We start from the raw sequence: 19607 nt of genomic DNA on the forward strand, positions 1-19607 counted from the left end.
TGGTCGCGGCAGAGCCCATGGCAGCTGTAGGAACTTTGACGGGGAAGGGGCAGGGGCTGGAGCAAACCTGTAGCGTGAAAGTATGTGAACGCTCTGTCATGGAAGGCACCCCAGGCCGTGTCCAGGCCAGCTTCACCCTGTCTCTGGGAGAAGGAAGCCTGGTCAGAGCTGAGGAGGCTCCAGGGCACCAGGCCTTGTCCCTCTTGCGCCTGGGCGTGATGCTCCCCAATGGCGTGCGCCAGTCCTGGGACCATTGCTGCCGGCCGTGTGTCTTCTTCCAGGGTGCAGAATCCCTTGTCAAGCTGGGTGGTTTGATGCCAGCCTCTAGGCCTCGAAGCTCCCTTCCTGATGGAGTGCTGCCATTTGGAAGGGGTAACTTTCGTGGTCATTTTTTAAAATCATGGTAAAATATACATAACTACATAACATAAAATTTACCGTTCTTTCTTTTCTTTTCTTTTCTTTTTTTTTCAGACGGAGTCTCGCTCTTTCGCCCAGGCCCGACTGCAGTGGCGCTCTCTCGGCTCACTGCAAGCTCCGCCTCCCGTGTTCACGCCATTCTCCTGCCTCAGCCTCCCGAGTAGGGGACTATAGGCGCCCGCCACCGCGCCTGGCTAATTTTTTGTATTTTTAGTAGAGACGGGGTTTCGTTGTGTTAGCCAAAATGGTCTCGATCTCCTGACCTCTTGATCCGCCCGCCTCGGCCTCCCAAAGTGCTGGGATTACAGGCATGAGCCACCGCACCCGGCCAAAATTTACCATTCTTTCTAACCATTTTAAAGTGTACAGTTCTGTGGTATTAAGTACATTAACACTGTTGTACAACCAGCACCACTGCCCATTTCCAGAAGGTCTTCATCTTCCTAAACTGTAATTCTGTGCCCATTAAACTCCCCATGTCTTCTTCTCCCAGCCCCTGGCAACCACGATTCTACTTTCTGTCTCTGGGAATTTGACGACTCTTATAATTGGAGCCATGCAATTTTTGTGTCTGGTTGGTTTTACTCAGCAGAATGTCGTTTCATCCATATTGTGGCCTGTGTCAGAAGTTCCTTCCTGTCCAAGGCGGAATGATACTCCATGGCAGGTTTACACCACATTTTGTGTTTCCACTCATCCGTGGAGAGATACTGGGTGGGTCCCTCCTTTTGGCTGTTGAGAATGATGCTGCTGTGAATGAAGTGGTTAGAAGGGGGCTTTCAGACGTGTGAAAGGTGTCTTTGGGAATTTTAATTTCAGCTCCCACAAATGAGTAAAATTTGTCTTTCTGTGCCTGGCTTATTTCACTTAACATAATGATCTCCAATTCCATCCATGCTGTTGCAAATGATAGGATCTCACTCTTTTTTCATGGCTTCGTAGTACTCCACGATGTATTTGTACCACATTTGCTTCACCCATTCGTCTGTTGATGTTCGACACCTTATTATTATCGACTGTAGTCACCCTGCTGTGTAATAGATCTCTTTTCTTTTTTATTGATATTTCAGAGTTGTGCATATTTTGGGGCACATATGATATTTTGATACATGTATATAATCTATAATGTTCTAATCAGGGTCGTTGGGTTATCCATCTCCTCAAGCATTTGTTTTTTCTTTGTGTTGGGAACATTCCAATTCTAGTTATTTTGAAATATACAGTCCGGGCGTGGTGGCTCATGCCTGTAATCCCGGCACTTTGGGAGACTGAGACAGGTGGATCACCTGAGATCAGGAGTTCGAGACCAGTTTAGCCAACATGGTGAAACCCCGTCTCTACTAAAAAATACAAAAAATTAGCTGGGCGCGGTGGCAGGCACCTGTAATCCCAGCTACTCAGGAGGCTAAGGCGGGAGAATCTCTTGAACCTGGGAGACGGAGGTTGCAGTGAGCTGAGATTGTGCCACTGCACTCCAGCCTGGGCAACAGAGTGAGACTCCATCTCAAAACAAAACAAAACAACCCCAGAAATACACAATTCATTATTGTTAACTATAACTTTCCTACTCTACTTTCAAATACTAGAACTTATTCCTTCTACCTAACTATATTTTTTAATTCCTGGTGATCTCTTTTCTTATGGGAGCAGTGTGCGCCCTGATGGTGTAAGGTGGAAACCCGCGCCTTGTTGGAACCAGGATTGAATATCAATGCACAGGAGCTGAAGGTTCCCACCCGGCAACGTCCCCCCTTGGCTGTGAAGCAGAGAGCCCAGGGCTGCTCGTTTCCAGTAGTCCTCCTGGCAGAGCACCGCTGAGGAGGGTGGTGAGGGGAGGAGAAGATGCATTCTGCAGGGAGAAGCATCATAGTGGGGGCCAGGGACTCTCCTGCGTCTCCTAATTGCCCGACTGTCATGTGACCGATCAGTGCACTCCCAGCATTACACAGAGCAGTCATCCAAAGAGAGGCAGCACCTCACAGCCCTTGGCTGGAGAGGAGAATGGAGGCTGGAGGCTCCAGAAATTTGGGATGGGAGGAGAAAAGGAAACAGAGGTGCCCCTTCCCCTGTCTTATTGCAGGGAATCAGTAAAACGACTACTGGAGTTCACTGGCTTCTCTGAATCTTTGTAGAATTTCTCCTGCACCTCTGATCCCATCCAGCTGCAGACACAGTGCCTGTTCAGCAGGGTGTGTGTGCAGACCACGGACTCACAGACGGGGACCCTGGGGACCCCAGGTTCTCTCCCCTCACTGAGGACAAGAGAGGGGCCCCCACCCCATGTTAATGATGCGGGGCCTGCAGGGACCTTAAGTTGCATTAGCATGGCATGGAACAAGAGAGAAAATTCAGAACCTCCAGCTTGTGATATGCAACAACCAAAAATGTGGCTGAGTGTGGCCGCCTTGCAAAGGCCTGGGCTCTCTTTAATGGGTGCTTGCTGCCCTCTAGTGGAGAGATGAGGACGGGGGTGTGGGCGAGCTTGCTCAAGGACACTCACTGGGGAAGGGCGGTTTGCAGACGGGTGTCGTGTTTTGGTATATATGTGTGTATGTGTGTTATGTGTTAGGTGCTGCGAGCATATGAAATGAATTACAACGTTGTTATGGGCTGTACTGTGTACCCCCAAATTCACTTGTTGAAGTCCTAAGCCCTGCTCCCTTAGAATGTGGCTGTATTTGGAGACAGGGTCTGTAAAGACCTGAATGAATTAAAATGAGGTCATTAGTGTGGGCCCTAATCCCATATGACGGGTCTTCTTCTTCTTCTTCTTTTTTTCTATAACATCTAAAGTGACATTTATTTGTGTTAAGCTTTCAGAACATTTCAGAACATTTGCTGCGACTCAGGTAAAAATAGGTAAGTATTCACAGAATATGTTAAGTCTAGAGTTCAGAAAGTTATTTCAACTAAAATAGGTCAATCCTCACATCTGAAATCACTTAGACATTACTGATGTATTTGGAAGCGTTTCTGTATAGATGTTTTAGGCTGACGGCGCTCAATGCTTTAGGGGGTCAGGTAAACCCAGTTCTCGTTTGTTCAGCAGTGCCTCATTTCCACTACATAAAGCTTGTTCTCCAGTTCCACCACCAATGCCTACTTTACATGATGTTGCACTGTGTTGGTGCCATGTAAGGTGATTATATTATGAAAGGCCTCTAGACCACCTTGTTCAAATGTAACAGCTGGTTTCAGTAATTCCAGGAGCAAGGGAACTGTCTCCAACAATTCTCAGGTTGATAAATTTGATTTTCCAAGTATTCTCCACAAAAGGGCAGCAGGTGAGCCCAAAACTTTGTTCAAAAATGCCCAAGCAAGTGTTCCCTCGATGTCCCAGCAGTTCCCAGCAGTTCCAACCATCACCAGCCCATGAAGAGAAGAAGTACATTTCTACATTGGGCTGAGAAAAAGAAATTCTTCTTTTACTAGTGACGGCAAACGGAGGCTCATGATTTCTGTTCCATGGTAGTCCATCCCTTTTTTTTTTTTTTTGACGGAGTCTCGCTCTGTTGCCCAGGCTGGAGTGCAGTGGCATGATCTCGGCTCACTGCAAGCTCCACCTCCCGGGTTCACGCCATTCTCCTGCCTTAGCCTTCCAAGTAGGGGACTATAGGTGCCCACCACCGCGCCCGGCTGATTTTTTGTATTTTTAGTAGAGACGGTGTTTCATTGTGTTAGCCAAGATGGTGTTGATCTCCTGACCTCGTGATCCGCCCGCCTCGGCCTCCCAAAGTGCTGGGATTACAGGCGTGAGCCACCGCGCCTGACCTCTTTTTTTTTTTTTTTTTTTGAGACAGAGTCTTGCTTGGTTGTCCAGGCTGGAGTGCAGTGGCGTGATCTCGGGGCACTGCAGCCTCTGCCTCCCAGGTTCAAGTGATTCCCTGACTCAGCCTTCCGAGTAGCTGGGACCACAGGCATGTGCCACCACACCTGGCTAATTTTTGTATTTTTAGCAGAGATGGGGTTTCACCATGTTGGCCAGGCTGGTCTCAAACTCCTGACCTCAAGTGATCCACCCACCTCAGCCTCCCAAAGTGCTGGTGTGAGCCACCACACCCAGCCAGTCTATCATGTTTTGTTCTGACTTGTTGTAATAGAATCTAAGCTGAGTCTATCACGTTTTGTTCTGACTTGTTGTAATAGAATCTAAGCTGGACATCATGCTGTGGTTCCCATTCATCTTGAGGTGGTCCCAGGAAAGAATTGTGAGAATTAAGAAGTCCAAAGACCCGGTGACAGAATTCTCCCAGGCAATGAAAATCAACCTTTTCAGCTTTTTAATCTTTTGCCTGCTGTCGAAAGAGCTGGATGTCCTCTGTCTTTGTAACTGGCTCTGGTGTTTCCTTCAATTTTGGCTGTGATTGCTTTTATACGCTGAATAAGACTGTGTTTTTTAGTAACTGGAGGTATAACAACCACCCCCTGGTGTTGCCAAGTACTTAAATGTGACCAGAAAGGTGGACGTTTTTACGCCTCAGAAGTTCTGCCCTTGGACTGTCCACTAACATTACATGAAAGGTGCTCCAAATCCTCAAATCAGCAAGTGCTGCCCATGACATGGATAATCCTGGAAGCTGCGCCATTGTCACTGCCACCACCACCTGGCGGGCCTGGCTGCCTAAGCCTGTGTAGTGGTTCCGAAACGGGAAAGGTTCCTTTGTCCGCCTTGCAGGGAGTGGGATGGGGGTGTGGCTCGTTTCTTCAGTGTCCTGCTTCTCCCACCGCTAGAGGGGGCATACAGATGGGCAGGTTGTGGGGCTCCGGCCCCACAGCAGGGTCTAGAGATGAATGTTTACAGCTGAAGCCCCAGTTGGCGTATGCTACTGTTTGTTCTTTTAGTTTTGCTGTCTATAGGCAGCTTGTGTTAACCAGCTCAATTAGACCCTCTACTTGTCGCGTGGACAGAGGGCTTTCTGTATCCCGGGTTCTTGCCTTGGTGTACCGGAAGAGTCGGATCACACATGAGCTTGGATAATGGGTGCAAGGTTTTATTGAGTGGAAGTAGCTCTCAGCAGATGGGGGAACCAGAAGACAGATGGTTTTCCCCTGGAGTGGGGCAGCTGGGTGGCCCAGACACTCTTCCGACTCCCGGCCAAACTCCACGTCATTCCGCGATCAGTGGCATGCCTGTGCCTGTGGGCGCATTCCTCTCGCCAGCTGGCCACTTGTGGATTCCTCCGCCAGTGTGCTCCTCTCCACGTCCAGCCGCCCCTGTCTCTGCCTTGCTAGGGTCTGGGTTTTTATAGACGCCGGATGGGGCGTGGCAGCAAGAGCGGTCTTGGAAAATGTAAGGCAGGAAATGCCTGTCCTCACTTAGGTCCGTGGGGGTGGAGCCTTAGTAAGAAACGGTCTTTGCTTTGGGAGGCCAAAGTGGGAGGATCACTTGAGCCCAGGAGTTTGAGACTAGCCTGGACAACACAATAAGATCCTGTTTCTACCAAAAAAATTAGCCAGGTGTGGTGTTGTGTACCTGTAGTCACAGCTACTGAGAAGGCTGAGGTAGGAGGGTCAGAAAACGCCCTCCTATACCCGCACTTCCCTTGGCACTTCCCTTACCCCCTTCCGTATCATTTAAAGGGACCATGCTTCTCCCTTCTCAGCAATTCCGTATCAGTTTCAGAGCAGTGGATCTGCCATGGTGGCAGGGATTCCCCAGGATTCTGCCTAAGCAGGGTCTGAGACTAACTGGGTTCTAGGCCCCGAACCCCCTCCACTCCCAGGCTCCAGTGACCTGGGATCAGCATGAGGCTTAGGAAGGAGTGGCTGTCTTCCATGGCACAGGTCTGCCCTTACATTGGTGGTCTTCAGGCTGCACCAGGCAATTGGTGACGGTGTTGCACAGGGCCATGAATCTCCTCATTGTCCAGTAGCCCAAGTAGGTTACGACAGCCCTCCGTCTCTGGAGAGCTGAGTCCTGACATCTCGACCCCCGGGACAGAGGGAGAGGACGATGGCAATAATGTTGCCCTATGGCCCACCAGGCCCGCACCTTGGCAACACACACCAGAAGTCATGGCAAGTGTTCTTATAAGAAGAAGAGATGAGGCCTATAATCCCAGTGCTTTGGGAGGCCAAAGTGGGAGGATCGCTTGAGCCCAGGAGTTTGAGACTAGCCTGAACAGCAGAGTGAGATCCCATTTCTACCAAAAAAAAGTTAGCCAGGTGCGGTCTTGTGTATCTGTAGTCACAGCTACTCAGAAGGCTGAGGTAGGAGGGTCACTTGAGCCCAGGAATTCAAGACCAGCCTGGGCAATATAGCAAGACCCTGTCTCTACAAAAAATTCAAAAATTAGCCTGGGACTATGCCTGTAGTCCCAGCTACTTGGGAGGCTGAGGTGGGAGGATCATTTGAGCCCTGCAGTGAGCTACGATCATGCCACTGTGCTGCAGCCTGGATGACAGAGCAAAACCCTGTCTCAAAGAAGGAGAAGAAGAGATTAGGACCCAGACAGGCACAGAGGAAAAGGAAAGACCCCGTGAGAACGCAGGGAGAGAACGGCCATTGACAAGCCAGGGAGAGAGGCCTGAGAAGGACCAACCCTTCCAGCCTCCAGGACTGCAAGGAGTAGGTGTCTGTTGTTTAAGGCGCCCAGCCTGTGGTACTTCATCATGGCAGCCCCAGCAGACGAACACACACGGATTCTGTCCTTCAGGAGCCAGTATTTGTAGATAAATCACGACTGAATGGCAGTGGTGAGCAAAACTTAATGGCCCTTGCCAGCTTCCAAACGCCCAGCGCTTTCTGCGTGCACCCTCAGGCAGTGGCATCGGGCACACAACCATTCCTAGCTCAGGAAACCAAGGGGAAGAGGTTCCGCTGCAGGCCCAGGAGCCCAGCCGATCCCAAAGACTAAAGACCTAAGCCCCGGGCTTCCCAGAGAAGGGGCACAGCCTTTTGAAAGCGAGAGGAACTTCTGACAAGGTGAGCAGGGTGAGGAAGTTATTGATTTTGATTTTGATTTCCCCTGAATTCTCTATAAAAATAGAGGGGGCAACCAGAACCCAGGTAGTGAAACCAAAGCCCATGTTGGAATTTACAACCTAGTGAGGGGAGGCCGCGGCCTCGGGGCGAATCCATGAGGGGTTGGCATGTGTGGTGGGGGGAGTGCTGGGGGAGACTGGGGGACATGGCAGCGGGATGGGGAGGGGAAGATAACACCAAGCAGAGGAGAACGAGGATGCAAGCAGAGGGAGACGGCGGACTGCAGAACGAGCAGAGGAGCGCAACAGACGCTGGCAGGCCGCAGAGAAGGGGCACCCTCCTTTAAGTTTAAGGACGCAAATTTCAAGGTCAAATCCTATGCAAAGGATTATAAGTGTATTACAAGAAAAAAGAAAATAGGACGAATAATGTAAAATGGATGAAAACTATGCCCTAATCATGTCCAAACAAACTTTAAACAAGAAACTGATACAAGATACATGACAACATACATACATTTCTCTGAACTTAAAACTTTTAAAAAATTGAAAATGAATGGCAAGAAATTAGGAAAGGGTTGTAATGAACATTTAAATATCATTTCAGAGATGAATATTAAACAAGAAAGACAGGAGCAAATAGACAAGGGCCTAAGAGAAATAGAAGTTGAAAAGAAAGAAAATCTTTGAGCATAAAGAAAAGAGAAACACGTAAAATCTCTCTACAGACCAGCGCTAACAGAAGAACATTTCAACTTGATGACAGGGAACACTAGTTTTGAATCTTGATTAAGCAAAAAGTTTCTCCTGTGCACACAGGAGGAATTCCAAGGATAACAAGTGTTGATGAGGTAGTGGGAAATTAGAACCCTTGTGCACTGTTCCTGGGAATGCAAAATGGTACAGCCACCATGGAAAACAGTATGGGGATTCCTCAAAAAATTAAAAATAGGGCCAGGCAAGGTGGCTCACACCTGTAATCCTACCACTTTGGGAGGCTGAGGCAGGAGGATCACTTGAGGCCAGGAGTTCAAGACCAGCCTGGGTAACATAGTGAGACCCTGTCTCTACAAAAGAAAAAAAAAAAATTAGCCAGACAAGGTGATATGCACCTGTGGTCCTGGCTACTCAGGAGGCTGAGGCAACAGGATCACTTGAGCCAAGGGGTTCGATTTTGCAGTGAGCCATGATTGTACCACTGCACTCCAGCCTGGGTGACAGCAAGACCCTGTTTCAAAAAAATAAATAAACTAGAATGACCACGTGATCCAGCAATTTTATTTGTCAGTATGCCGGAAAGGTTTGAAAAGCAAGGTCTCCAGGAGGTACCTGCACACCCATGTTCACAGCAGCATCATTCACAACAGCCAACCTAACCTGGGTTGCTTGGGGCGGAGCAACCTAAGTGTCAGTCAACAGAAGAAGAGATGAACGAAGTGTGGTTTATACATACACTGGGAAATTTAGCCTCAAAAAGGAAAGGAATTCTGATACATGCCCTAATATTGATGAACCTTGAGGTCATTATGCTCAGTGAAATAAGCCAATCACACAAAAGACGAATACTGTATGATTCCATTTATATGAGATGCCCTGTGTAGTCAAACCCATAGAGACAGAAAGCAGAACGGTGGTTGCCAGGGGCTGGGGAGGTGGGGATGGAGCATTGGCGTCTAATGGGACAGTCTCGGGTTTTACACAATGACAAAGCTCTGGAGGTGGGTGTGGTGAGAGCCGAATGTGAATGCACTTATTGCCCCTGAACTGCATGCTTAGAAATGGTCAGAGTGGTGAATGTTACGTGTATTCTGCCACAATTTAAATAACTTAATTAAAAAACAATTCCATTCTTCTCATTAGTAGACCTATCTTATGAAAAACTGTACTGTTATTATATTTGAATTTCGTCAATAAAAATTGTGTGGAAATGTGTTTCTCTCTTGTGATGTAAGTACCTACATGGTATCTCCAGTTTTGGCTCTTCTCCTGCAAGGTCTGAAACATATTCTCTCTGGCCCCGCACAGAAAACAGTTCCGGACCCTTCCTCTAGAACAGGGTTCGGCATGCGTCAGATGCCCAGGAAAGAGTGAAGGACCAAGCTTCCTCCCTTCTTCACCAGATCCCTCTGGCAGCTTCGGGTCCAGTGAAAGAGAACCCAGGCCAGTCCCTTCGCCGTGAGCCTCACCCCACAAACACCGGCCTCCCTTGCCTCATCTCTCGCATCTTAAATCTCTTTCACCTACGAACTGACTCAAGCATCAGCCTTAGAAGGATGCCCTGGGCCCCGTTCCTCTGTCCATGCACATCCAGGCTCTACCCCGGGAGTTCAAGGCCACCTTCAGTTCCTATATCCTGTCCCTGCTCTCTGTGACCTCTGACCCCACAGGCCCAGGTCTCTAAGGGTCCTCCCACCTGAGCCGCTGCTCAGGCCAGCCCTGAGCAGCCCTCTGTGGGTCCTGATTCCCAAAGAGCATGATCCCAGGTCTTTCTGGGTCCCTCCCACCTTGCCCTACTTCATGCTTCCGTGCCTAGCCACACCCCTGCACAACCTGTGATCTGGCCTCAGGAAATCTGTTTCTCAGGTCTGCTGTATAGGCTTGGCTGCCCATGGCAGCAGGAAGAACCTCGCCTCCCTTGCTCACACAACAAAGGCGTTTAGGCCTCATATTGGGGAAGACCAGGGTGGGAGGCCCCTGACTCTTCGGACCCATGACAACATCAAGGGTATCTTCGTATATGTGCTCTGCCATCCTCAGCTGGCTTTCCTCAGCTGCCATTTCAGTCTTCACACCAGATGTGATAGTGTCCCAGGAAGAAGAGGCGATCTCTTCCCATGGCTCTCTTCGTCAATACAGAGTACATTCTAGAAGCCCCGTGGTAGGCTTCCCTATGGCTTGCACAGGACTGAATCACAGAACTGTGCCCTCAGCAGTCACTGGCAGGGGACAGGGGTCACCCGAACTGGGTGGAGGCCCGAACCTGACACCCCTGAGCTGTGCTAGGCAGAGGGCTCCTGAACAGAATTGAGATTGAGGCCAGAGGGCCAGGCTGACTCCCTCCTGCCCCACGTGCTCTCCGGTGAGACCGTGCTTGGTCTGCAAAGCCCAGCTCGCTGCCCTCCCTACCTCTTCTCTCCTAGGCCTCATCCACGGCCTTGTCTTGGGTCAGATAGCCATGTGCCATGTCTGTCCTCCCATGCAGCATCTGCACCGTGGGGGTCGGGGGGGAGATTCTCTGCCACGTTCAGCACCTCAAAGGCAGGGGGTGCATTTCACTCAGCTCTGCATCCTGTGCACCCTCAGCCATGCCGGCAGAGCATGTGTGGGGAAGGGCCCGAGGGACCCCAGGGAAGGAAGAGCACTGTGTCTGCATCCAGAAGAAAGTTCCGAAAAAAATGGGAACCTCTGTGACTACAATGAACTTGTAACAAAAGCAATGACTTTGCTCTTCCAGGAGGCACAAAAGGAGCCCCGGGCAGTGCGCAGGACCCCCAGGCAGTGGTCAGGAGCCCTGGGCAGTGAGGAGGAGCCCCAGGCAGTGGTCAGGAGCCCAGGGCAGTGAGGAGGAGCCCCAGGCAGTGGTCAGGGGGCCTGGGAAGCAGCCAAGAGCCCTGGGCAGTGGACAGGAAGCCCAGGCAGTGGCCAGGGGCCCCAGGCAGTGAGTAGGAGCCATGGGCAGTGGCCAGGAGCTGCAGCGTGCCAGTGTTCGCTCTGGCACTCAGGCAGGGACATCTGGACCAGCATCCTGCATGGGCTGGGTCTCAGGCTCCTTGCTCCATGAATTAGCAGAATCTCAGGCACCTGCTCTTGAATATGGGAAGGTGACATAGCACTTCTAGTAGGTCTTTTCCTAACCTCTTCCCTTTGCAGTTATTCTTTTTCAACCTAAGCATGCCAGGGGATGACTTTGTGATTCTCCTAACATACAAATGGCAGGCATGGAATAGTTCCTACCCAGGGTGCTGTGCTGGCCAAGGCTTTTCCAGCTTGGAGCAGACCTCATGCTCAGCCAGGAGACTGCCCACGGCCTTGGTGAGTTCCAGAGTCTCCTCTCCCTGCAGGGGTGTCTTCAGGAGCCCACAACCCAGCAAGTCCCTCTTCAGTGAAATGTGCGGGAGGAGGCACTGCAAGGCCCCAGGCCTCCAGGAAGCCGGAAGGTGCTGATGGGGTGCGAGGCAGGGCAGGGCTGGGGGGGTGGTGCAAGGTTCACAGAGGCAGTGAGTGGAGTTCTGTTAACAGGGAAATGAATTAAAATATGTGGTGCGTGGACTTTGGGTCTCGAGGCCCAGAAAGCTGAGGCAAGGGGGCCTGAGTCAAATGGACAGGGATTGTCTGCCCAGGAGCTGGTTCAGCCGACATCAGAGATCATCTGTCTGCACAACGGCCTGCTAGTAAAGATTTTCAAGTTGTTCACACGTGTTACCCTGGAGGGTTTAGAAACACTCCCTGGGCACTCCCAGGGTGCTCAGACAGATGCTGTGGACTGGTGGCCAGTGAGCACTAATCATGATTTTTTTTTTCTTTTTGAGACAAGGGTCTCACTTTGTCACACAGGCTGGAGTGCAGTGGCACGATCACAGTTCACTGCAGCCTCAAACTCCTGGGCTCAAGTAATTCTCCTGACTTAGCCTCCAGAGTAGCTGGGACTACAGGTGCATACCACCACACCCAACTAATTTTCTATTTTTAGTAGAGATGAGGTCTCACTTTGTTGCCCAGGCTGGTCTCAAACTCCTGACCTCAAGTAATCCTCCCATCTCGGCCTTGAAAAGTGCTTGAATTATAGGCATGAGCAACTGCACCTGGCGTAATCATGCTGTTTATATGTTATGATGTTTTGATATCTTGGGAGGCCAGGCTGGCTGGGAAGAGACTGTCCCTCCCAGAGACAGCTAAATCCTACAGATGATAAACAACTTGCCTGGGAGCCTGTTTATTCACATGCAGACCAACCCATCCCAAGTCCATACTCCCAACCACCCCCTCTATCTAACTCTTACAACCAAGCCATTATTTCCTGGGCCCTGAATCCCACAGGGTCAGGCAGCAGGCACTAGGGATGGCCCTATACCCTGGCCAGCCAGCCTTATTCAGACCAGCTGGTCCTGAGCTGTTCATCTGCCCCACCTTGAAAGGCTCTGGTCTCAGCTTTCCCTGTCTCCTCTCTGCTTCCTGACCCAACCTGGGTCACCCACTGTGGCCTTGTGGGTGGGGTGAGTGTGCCCCTCCTCTCCAGAAATACGAATAATGAAGTCTTTCAGTGGCGCTGGCCACTCTCTGTGGGTGCTGACACCTCTGTAAGTTAAACTCCCACAGGCACGATGGAGACGCCTTGTGACTCAGCTCCTCAGTGCCAACACGGGCTGCCCCATTGGCCACAGCGTGGCCAAAGAGCCCAGAGAGCGTTAGCATCTGTAGCCAGGCCCCTGTTGCCACCCCAGCTCTCCCGTAACCTCACATGCATGGCGCTGCTCTACTTCACCTCAGAAAAAGGACACACATTTACGTTCCATTTTTTACTTCAAAGAATTGTTTAGATTGTGGTAAAATACTTATAACACAACATTGGCCATTTGAACCAATTGGGTGGCACTAAGCACATCCACAGATTGTGCCACCATCTCCACCATCCGTCTCCAGGACTTTTCAACCATCTCTACCATCTGGCTCCAGGACTCTTCAGCTTCCCACCACAAACTCTATCCCCATGAAGCACTCATTCCCCATCCCCATTCTCCTCCCCTTGCCCCTGGCGCCCACCATTCTATTTCTGTCTCCATGGATTTGACTCCTCTAGGGTACCTCATGTAAGTGGAACCATGCAGTATTTGTATTTGTCTTTCTGTGACTGGTTTATTTCACTGAGCATAATGACCTCAGAGTTCATCCCTGTTGTAACATGTGTCACAATTCCTTCTTTCTTTTTCTTTTTTTTTTTTTTTTGGGCAAGGTCTCACTCCGTCACTCAAGCTGGAGTGCAATGGTAGGATCATGGCTCACTGCAGCTTCAAACTCCTGGGCTCAAGAGCTCCTCCTGCCTCAGTCTTCCCAGTAGCTGGGACTATAGGCATGCACCACCATGCGTGGCTAGCATTTTATTTTTGTTGAGAGAGGGTCTCGCTAGGTTGCAATTCTCCCATCTTAGCCTCCAAAGTGCTGGGATAACAGGTGTGAGCCACTGCACCCGACCCAGAATTTCCTCCTTTTGACGGCTGAGTGATGTTCCATTGTCCGCACACACACATTTTGTTTATCCTTTCATCCATTGATGGATACTTGTGTTGCCTCCACCTACTCGTAGCACCCTGGCTGTTATGAGTAGTGAGTGCACTATCTCTTGTGTGCAGCAGTTGTCTCATGGAGACCTTGCTTTCCTGCCTGTGGCGTTAGTGCAGGTGGCAGGCAGGTCGGTCGGCAAGCAGGTGTGCCCTGTGGATGACGAGAAGCTTTTTCTGCTTAAAGCCCTGAATGGATCAAAAGTTGGAAAATATATTTGATTTTTACAATTTGTTCAAAATTAATCAAGCAAACACTGATTTTCATGTATTTTCTGAGATCTCTGCTATAAAACAGAAAACCACCACCCTCTTTCCAGGGAAGCATCTTCTTCCTGGCTCCCTCCTTCCCTTCGGGCCATGGCGGCATCCTCGGCTCCTCCCTAGCCCATTCATATCACACGGCTTTTCCTCCTCTGCATCTCGATGCCACTGGCTCCTTTGGGAGGTTCCTCTGAGCCACCCATGCGCGGGGTGGGTTGTCATGAAAAGTCACCAGTTCCACCTCCAGCCAGAAGTCCCACAAAAGCGAAGGGCACTGAAGACAAAACCACCCTTCCCTTCTCTAAAGGAGGAGGGGCGGTGCTTCAGAGGGTGTCCCCCAAACCCGTTCTTTAGAGCAGGGTCCCCAACCCCTGGGCTGCGGAGTGGTACAGGTCTGTGGCCTGTTAGGAACGGGCTTCAGAGCAGGAGGTGTGCGGTGGGCGAGTTTACCGCCGAGCTCCGCCCCCTGTCGGATCAGCTGGGCATTCCATGCTCATGGGAGGCAAACTCTATCGTGAACTGCGCATGTGAGGGATCCAGGTGGTGCGCTCCTTCCGGGAATCTAATGTCTGATGATCAGAGGTGGAACAATTTCACCCCGAAACTATCCCCCACCCAACCCCATCGGTGGAAAAATTGTCTTCCACGAAACCGGTCCCTGGTGCCAAGAAGGTTGGGGACTGCTACTTTAGAGCATGTCCTCGGAGTGGAGGTACCTGCTCTCCACGCAGTACAGCATCTGGCTGTGTGGTGGCTGCAGTCCAGTGGGCCTGAGAGGGGTGGAGGGGGAAGGTGGAGAAGGAGAGGAGGGAGGAGGGGAGGGAGGGAAAGGTGAGAGGGGAAGACGAAGGGAAGGAGAAGAGGTGGGGGAGGGGGCAGGGGGGCAGCAATGGCCAGGTAAGGGCGTGTCCACTGCGAGGCACCGTGGGATTCCTGGGCGAGGACTGTGAGACACTGGTGAGCGTGTGTGCAGGGCTCTTTCGGGCTTCCTCTGTTTTAAATGACATCAGAGTGCGTGCCATGCATGGGGCTGTCCTGGTGTTGGCACTGACCGCTTGGAGCCCAGCTGCTGCCCCCTTTCTCAGGCCACAGATGCGCCCAAGAGCAGGGTTTGTCCAGGCCCGCCTGGGCCCACTCCACACCATCCTGCGGTGCCCACGCAGCAGCGGTGCCAGGTCTTCCTTCAGCACCCATGCGTGGTTACCTGTGGCCGATGTGGCAGGCGTGTAGGGTGTGACTGCAGAACTGCATGGACCAGGCACTGTCTGCCTCCTAAGGGAGCAATGGGACCGAGGAAGTGGGCCCCATGTTGGCCTTGACCAGCTGTGCCCATCTCCTTTTGGGAACAGATGTGCCAAGAACAACCAGGCTAAGGAAACGTGGCTCGCACACCGGGAGCCCTGGGGAAAGACTACAACGATCCTTTTAATAATACTTTTTACTGACTGTAGTCATAGTGTAATAATTTTAGAAAATTCAGAAACCATAGAAAAGTATACAGAAGAAAATTAAAATTACCTGGTGCCCCCACCAAGCCACAGTGATCATTGTTCAAGCATTAACAAATTTTCCTGGATTTTGGTAAACAGATATAAGTGCATATTTTAAGTGGAAATATTCTATATTTAGTTTTGATCCTTGTTTTCATCCCTTGAAAAGGATTTTTCATATTATTCAATCATCTCCCAAAATACAGTTACCAGTAACTGCCTTCATTCCATTAGATGCTGAAATGGATTTAACTGTTCTCTGGTGGTTAGTCATATATTCTTGTTTCTTTCTTCTTTCCTGGTATACATAATATTGGGAACATCTTGGAACAAGATGGCTGTACTCAATTATTGAAATTCCTAAACGATAAATGACTGGAGGAGAATCCTGGATCAAGGAGGGGCTCCTGGAAGTGCTCTGGGCCCTGCTGGAGGCACAGGCCTTGGCCACAGGCCGCCACACATACCCTTTGGAAAGAGACTTTGCCATTGTGATCGGCCAAAAATGAAACCTCACTTTATTTTATTGTGAGACAGTGTCTCATTATGTCACCCAGGCTGGACTGCAGGCTCACTGCAGCCTCGACCTCCTGGGCTCAAGTGATCCTCCCACCTCAGCCTCCCTAGTAGCTGGGACCACAGGTGGGCGCCACCATGCCAGGCTAATTTTGTATTTTTTGTAGAGATGGCATTTAGCCATGTTGGCCAGGCTGGTCTCAAACTCCTAGGCTCAAGGGATTCGCTCGTCTTAGCCTCCCAAAGTGCTGAGATTACAGGTGTGAGCCACCACGCCCAGCCTTTTTCACTTAATTTTGAAGCTTGGAGATAAGTTTTATATAGGCCCATATACGGCTGCCTGAAACCTCACTTTAAAACTAGGTATATTTGTTTGCTGCCTGCTGAGGCTGAGTGCTCATTGCCTGTTGCTTGGCTATTTGTATTTGTCTTTTGTGAATTGCTTTTTCTTATCATTTGCCCATTTTTGTACTGGAATGTTTACCTTTTCCTGGCTGATGTGCAAAAGCTCTTCAATTCCCTTGTCATATGCCTTCCAGCATGTTATCATGGCCTTTGCACGTCTATGGGTTTCCACAGCCAGACCTCTGGCTTCTTATCTTCACGGCATCACCTTTGCTCCTATGCTTAGACGATGCTTGCACATTTGAGGGAAAGGGAGCATTTTCCTGTTTTTCCCCTGTATTTGGTTTATTACATTTGGCTCTTAAATCCGGTGGTTCCCAATTAGGGGTATGCATCAGATTTCCCAGGAGGGCTTTTCTAACCATAAGTGCCTGCCTCAGTCCATCCAGATCTTCCCATCAGCCCCCAGGGTGGGGCGGGCGATGGCGGGTGGGGGTACAGCCTTGTTGTTTTGGAAAAAGTGCCACAGATGGTGCAGATGCAAGCCTCTGATTATGGGCTTCTTCCTTCTGCCACATGTGTGATGTAAGATAAGGATGCTATTTTTATTGGCTTATATTTTAAGAATAGCTGATTGCACAAGTATATTTATTGTGCAAACGTGCCTTCTTTCCCCACTCAGTGACATTATATCTAAACCAAATTCTCAATTATAACACGGGAGCGTTTCCCTTTAGCCTGCGAAGATCCAGTGTCTCGGTTATGGTGTTTCTGGTTCCCCGGCCACTTGGAAGACACCTGGAGCTCTGTGATCTTGGTGGGGACCTCAATGTCAGCCGGGACCTCAATGTCAGCAGACCCTGTGTCCCCAGTGTGGCTGGGCTTTGCTAGACCTTTGGAGCAATAGCTAGTCAGGCTTGTGGCCCCAATCCAGCCAGCATCACACACTGTCCAGCCTCCCTCTGACATCAGCATAGGTCTAATGTCAGCATAGGCCCTCTGCCGCAGGGCTGTGCCCAAGGACACTCTCCTGCTCTGGGTCCTAAGGGAGGGAGGATCTCAGGAGAGGCCTCTCCTCATCCCTGGCAGATCTCTCAAAATGGCCTGCAGCCAGGATTCCAGACACCTGAGCTGGTGTGAGCCCACTCCCCACCGCTGGCTCTCAGGCTGGAGTGGGGCCAGGATGTCACTGAGCTCCTCAGAGTTTGCAGACCATTTGCCCCTCAGCTGGACCCCTGGCCCACCAGGGACTTGAGCAAAGCTGTTCCATCAACGCAGGGGAGGTGAGACCACATCTAATCAGGGGTCTGATGTACACACAGCACCATCACCATCTCAGAAAGGTTCATCACCCAAGCACAAAGAAGCTGGACTTGGACATCTGACAGCAAAGCATGACCCATTTTATGTGAGGCAACGAGTCTGAAAGCAGGTAACCGGGACACCCAAAAGCTGAAAGCACAGAGGGGCTGGCGAGGAGTGCCTGGACCTCTCCCTCCCCAGGGGTGTCTTCCTGTCAGATTTATGCATGCTCTTGCCAGAGAGGGCAAGCTTGACAGCCAACTGCCACTTGATCAGCCTGCCCCTCCTGCCTCACCTCCTGTGCCTCAGCACGTGGCCATGTCCCCATGTCCCCCCAAATCTCGCACCCTCGCCACCGCACAGAGCTCTGTCTTAGGTCCCCAAGGGCCACATGGGCAGCCTGAGTCCTTCCCTTACTTCGCATGTTTTTCCACAGCACTGGTGTTGATTGCTCCCTCCCTTAGGGAGCTCTCTCCTGACTCTAAGCTCTCCTCTCGAGCTCCTGCCTCTTGCTCCCTGGCTGGGCACCTCCCTTTCCTCTCTGAGATGATGCCCTCCAGGGCTGTTTCTCTGCAGCTTTCCTCACTCAAAGTGTTTTCATTCTTTTCCAGGGCCTTGCCTCTCTTTTTATATGGGGGCCCCAGAACTTGTTTGGAGCCACAGACCTGTTGTCCCCGCTGCTCTAGGGGCCTCTGCAATTGGGCACACATAGATATTTCCCAGTTTACTCCCACCCCAGTGAGCGGTCCCACAGCCTCCTGCTGCCTTCACAGGCATCTGGGGGCACACACATTCATGTGGTCTGACGGCATCTCACCTTGCATTTCTTCCTGCTCGCCTGTTGGAGGTGCCACAGAGGCCCCTCCATGCCACGACATGTGGCTGAGTAGGTTTCCACACTTACTTTTTTTTTTTTTTTACAGTTTTATTCAGGTATTATTTACTTAACTCCAAATTCACCCATTGTATTGAGTTTAAGTAAATTTATAGAGTCGTGCCACTATCCCCTCAGTCCAGTTTTAGAACATTTCTATCACCCAAAAAACATTTTCTTGTGCCTGTTTGCAATCCCCACTCTCTGCCCCACCCCTGGCTCAAAGCAGACCCGGATCTGCTTTCTACCTGTAGATCTGCCCCTTCAGGATCTTGAACATTTACTTTTCGCCAGTTCGCTGCAAGAGGTTGGGTCTCAGCAAGAGTAAGGAATGGCTCTGGAGAGGTGACACCAGCTAAATGGTGGACTAAGGACCTTCGGAAATTCTCTCCTCCAGAAACTTGACAACAATGCTGGCAAAAAATCATCATAATCAGCTGTTTCAAAACTCTGGAAATTAACCAAAGGCCCACAGAAATTTAGGGAATGCTTATTCAAGAAAAACAGCTGACTTTCAATAAGAACAATGGGCTTCGTGGTGTTTTGTGGGTTTTTTTTGAGACAGGTTATTGCTCTGTCCCCCAGGCTGGAGTACAGTGGTGCCATCATAGCTCGCCGTAACCTGGAACTCCTGGGCTCAACGGATCCTCCCACCTTAACCTCTCAAAATGCTGGGACTGCAGGTGTGAACCACCACGACTTGCTAATTTTTAAATTTATTATAGAGATGGGGTCTCACTATGTTGCCCAGACTGGTCTAGATCTCCTGACCTCAAGCAATCCTCCTGCTTCAGCCTCCCAAAATGTTGGGATTACAGGTATGAGCCACGGTGCCTGATCTGTGTGATGTTTTAGCCTGCACTGTTCTCATCATTCTCCCCTCAGCTCCACAATGGTCTTGGAGACTAACAGCCCACCACTATGGTGAAAATGAACATATGGCAGCTGCTGAAAGGTGTAGAGAGGGTTGGAGCCCCATTTCCACAGAATTGTCATTATTTGACCACTCTGGTGGTTCCATAAAGACCCCACCCACAAGACTTTCTTTATTTGATCGGACTTGGGGGATGCCCAGTATAAAGAGCTGTTTCCCTAGGAGCATTTGTTGAAAACAACCAGAGGTGATTGTTGTATATCATGGTTGCCTGAGGTGGTATATAACAGTTGGAGCAAATAACAAGCTAACCCAGATATTTA

General features: G+C 50.3%; 1 pseudogene; it reads right to left on the reverse strand.

The window, feature by feature from the left end:
* Nucleotides 1–1001: 1001 nt before the first annotated feature.
* On the reverse strand, nucleotides 1002–6344 carry LOC100612941 (uncharacterized protein C3orf38-like; annotated as a pseudogene).
* Between the last annotated feature and the right edge of the window lie 13263 nt (nucleotides 6345–19607).

The sequence above is a fragment of the Pan troglodytes genome, chromosome 23, assembly GCF_028858775.2.
Source record: "Pan troglodytes isolate AG18354 chromosome 23, NHGRI_mPanTro3-v2.0_pri, whole genome shotgun sequence".
Classification (NCBI taxonomy): domain Eukaryota; kingdom Metazoa; phylum Chordata; class Mammalia; order Primates; family Hominidae; genus Pan; species Pan troglodytes.